General features: G+C 50.0%; 1 pseudogene; it reads left to right on the forward strand.

Moving 5' to 3' along the window:
• The window catches only part of LOC8064803, an 18,874-nt pseudogene continuing 15,587 nt past the window's right edge, over window positions 875-4,161 (forward strand).

The following is a 4,161-nucleotide window of genomic DNA, read 5'->3' on the forward strand; positions in this document are numbered from 1 at the left end:
CACAAGATTCGATGTGATAGAAAATCTTGTAAAGTTTTGGGTTTTTGGGTGGGCCACATATGTCCCACGTATGAAGGCGAGAAAGGGTGTCTTGTTGCAATGAAGAGTATGGCTAAAGGGTCAAAATCTAGTAACGACAAGTTGATAGAAGCTGCTGGCCAACAAATTGCTAGCAAATGCAAAAAAAAAAAAGGTGACGATAAGCTGTGGCCATAAATGGTTGATTTGGATTTCTGGTTTTGTGTGGTACTAGGTCTTGTTTAATTTCAAAAATTTTGCACAATAAACACTGTAGTACTTTCGTTTGTATTTGATAAATATTATCTAATTATGGACTAACTAAACTCAAAAGATTCATCTCGTAAATTACAGGCAAACTGTGCAATTAGTTATGTTTTATCTATATTTAATGTTTCACGCATGCGCGGCAAGATTTGATGTGACGGATAATATGAAATTTTTTGCAAAATTTTTTTGAACTAGGCCTAAGTTCACCCTAAAAACAAAAAACTTTTCAAGGTTCTGATCCATCACATCAAATCTTATAGCATATGCATAAAGCATTAATATATGAAAACGAAACTAATTGCACAGTTTCTCTGTAAATCACGAGATAAATCTGTTGAGCCTAGTTAATCTATAATTAGATAATAATTATCAAATAAAAACGAAAATGATATACACAAAATCTAAAAAATTTCCAAACTAAACAAGGCCTATAAGGCCTAGACTGGTAGGCAGCCTATCAAAGTTCGATGATTTTTTTTTCCAAACGAGAACACTCTGACACAGCAACTTTAAAAGCGAATGAAACCCCCTCCACACCGTATCCATTAGCAACTTCACCAGCAGTCCACGACGCCACGTACCCGTCATGTCTCAGCAAGCTTCTCCACTGCAATCCCGTCGCGATGAGGCCGCGCAGCCCTGCTCCGGCGATTCCAACCGTCCCTACGGCGCAGCTTCGTCGTCGCCGGCAGCTACTTTGGTCGCCGTCGGCGGTCGCGATGACAGGTAAAAAAAACTACTGTTTGAGTGGCCACGCCAAGATATACCCAGGGGCAGATATATATAGTGAATTATGGGTGCGTTTGCACCTAAAAATTTTGAAAAAAAAATAGTAATGTCTAAATTTTCACCATATTTTTACTCTTACAATAAAAGTCTCCGTATCCATAAGGTAAGTGTACTCTTTTAAATTTGCTCTAGCTCTGCCACTAAATATACCAGAAGTAAATGTAACTCAATTTACAGTATGTAGCTCCCTAAGAGCAACTCCAACCATTATGCAAATGGACTTGACATTTACCAAAATACATAAAACTCTAAAAAAAACCCTTCCAATCGTTATGCATTTGGACTTTGCATTTTACATAGCTATGCATTTGGAGGGGGAAACTTGGCATATATGTCAAAGGAGTCCGGCTATGCAAATAGAGATCACGGGATTCTCGGTTCCACCTCGCGGGCTTTTTTCTTCCCTTCGCGCGGTTTCCCTTCGCGCCGCCACCACTTCGCGCGATAGGAGAAGCATCGCGCGTCCTCCTTCGCCAGCTTCGCGCGCGCGTTTGGACGAAGCAGCGCACAATAGGACGACGCAGCGCGCGATAGGACGAATCTACGACGCCTTCCTCATCAACGCCGGCCAGGTACGCCTTCTTCATCAATGCGATATCTAGGGTTCTGCTGCTCGCGGGCTGCAACGACTTGACTGATGGCGGCGACCTGCCTTGACGACGAACTGATGGCGGCGACCGCAAACTGATGGGGAACAGGACCTGATGGAGATCGGTACTGGAGCCAAGGGGCGGGAATTGGTGAACGGGAGACGACGGCGGGCTGTTTGGCGCAGGATCGATTGGCTGCGCGGGAAGGAGTGCCGCGAAACAAAATTTCTGGGAAAAAAAAGATGATGGACTTGGCATTTTGCATAACGGTTAGAGATCATCCGATTTTAGCCTTGCCATTTTCATTTGAGGGTTTACAATTTGCCTAAAATGCATAACTTCAAATGCATAATGGTTGGAGATGCTATAACACGTCGATCAATGCAGGCCTTTTATCCAACCCAACAGCGCGCGGGCTTCGCCGCCGGTGGAGGTGGACAGGCTCCGGCAGGCGCAGCGCGGCGATGGCCCAGCGTGCATTCTCGCCGTCGGCACGGCGAACCCAGGAAACTGCATCCTGCAGGATAAGTTCACCGACTGGTCAGGGTCACCAAGAGCGACCACCTCACCCACCAAAAAGGCATCATGAAGAAAACATGTAAGATACACATGTCCACCGGTTCATGCATGGTTCTTTGTTCAGAGGAAGATAGTTATATTAGACACACATGTTCATGTCATCGCAGCTTAATTTAGAATTAATTAATCTCTCCACGTGCTAATCTATGCTGACTTGTTAGTTGGCCCAAAGAAAAACTAACACAAAGATTCTCAAAATTCTGAAAAAAAAATGAGGGAAAGGAACCATATGGTTTATGGTGACCATTTATTTTGCTCGGACGTGTATGATTTGATTAAGATGATTTATAGGTAGGGAGAGGGTTAAATCACTTGAGGCCACACACGGTCGAGATAAGCAGATCTAAACGACAAGACCAACCAGGTCGAAGAGGCTGATTTGACAGACACTCTTCACCCGAAAATCCACAAACGCCTTCCAAGAATTCCTGTCAAGGAAAAGAACAATAGGGTGTCCTAAGATCAGCAGGACCACTTAGAACGCCGACATATCTCGTTGAGAGAAGTGTTGTACACATAAGGGGTTTGAAAGAGCTTTTTTTTCGAGAACGGGGGATATAGCCCGTATTTCATTGAGAAGAAGAGAGTGGTCAATAGACCTACACATAGATGAAACAAAAGGGTTCACGGGTAATCCAAGGATTACCGACAAAACCCCAACACACAGCACAAAGCAAGAAACATGGAGAGAGGGGGGCCCTCCACCTAACATCCCCAAGGACCGAGCCTAAAATAGAAGATACACCTCAACACCTGAGTAGCTAGTGGTACAACTGAGCAGCCAACATCGAAGACGGCCAAGCATCCGCCCCCACCTCAGCGCCCTCAACGGCCAACCTACCGGAGACGCGTCCTCGGTGGCAAAGAAACCACTGAACACACCTCGGTGGCAAAGTATCCACCGGAAACAACTCCAGACGGCCAAGCATCCGTCCCCACCTCATCGAACTCAACGGCCAAAACGCCGGAGACGCGTTCTCGGTGGCAAACACCTCGGCGGCAAAGCATCCACCGGAAAGACCACAGTGGCAAGGCATCCACCGGGGAGACCACTAAAACAGCTACAACAGGTAGGTGAGGAGGAACATGAAGCACAAAAAGGCACGGCCCAACAACCCGCACCACCATCAAGCGCCGAAGACAGGAGCAAAAGAACTCGAAGATAACGCCTTCAAGAAGGATGCGACGCACAGAGGCGTCATCGTCGTCCGCCCGAACAACGTCAAGCTGAGCTTTCGCCCCTAGCTCCTTGCAACCATCAACCCCAGAAGGGACGAGCGCCGTCGGCCGAGGAGGGGTACACAACGACATATGCCTCCAACGAGGAAAACGACGCCCCGAAGGCGTCGCCATAGTCGGCCAGAAGGCACGGCTTTCGCCTAGGGCCACCCACTCGTGCACAGACCGCTCCAAAACGCCGACCACGCCGCCATGACGCCGAAGGCAAACCGCTCGAACAACTGCCCACATCACCACGATGCAGGGAGCGCACGAGGCGAGCCGGCCGCCGTAGCCGTCCGCCGCCAAGTAGATGACCACCGCAGCCATGGAGGGAGTGCTGAAGCCTTAGCAGCCGCCCCGAACGAGCCCAACCGTCCTGCACCCCACCCCGACCACGCCGGAGCCCAGACGGACGCTAGGCAGGCCGGCCAATGGAGGGAACGGGGGAAGCCGCGCCAGATCAGAGGCCGGAGGCCCAGATCCGGCCGTCCCACAAGCCGCCGACGCCGGGGACAGGACGGGCAGGCCGGCCGATGGAGGAGAACGGTGGGGGTGGCAGCAGCAGCAGAAAAGGGGGGCCGGGGGCCTAGATCCGGCCGTCCCCCGGCCCAGGCCGCCGACGCCCACCACCACGGAGGCCACGCCGACGCCCCTCGGCGACGCGCGCCGCGGCCAGCGTCAGCGCGGGCAGACG

Source organism: Sorghum bicolor, chromosome 5, assembly GCF_000003195.3.
Source record: "Sorghum bicolor cultivar BTx623 chromosome 5, Sorghum_bicolor_NCBIv3, whole genome shotgun sequence".
In the NCBI taxonomy this organism is placed as follows: Eukaryota; Viridiplantae; Streptophyta; class Magnoliopsida; order Poales; family Poaceae; genus Sorghum; species Sorghum bicolor.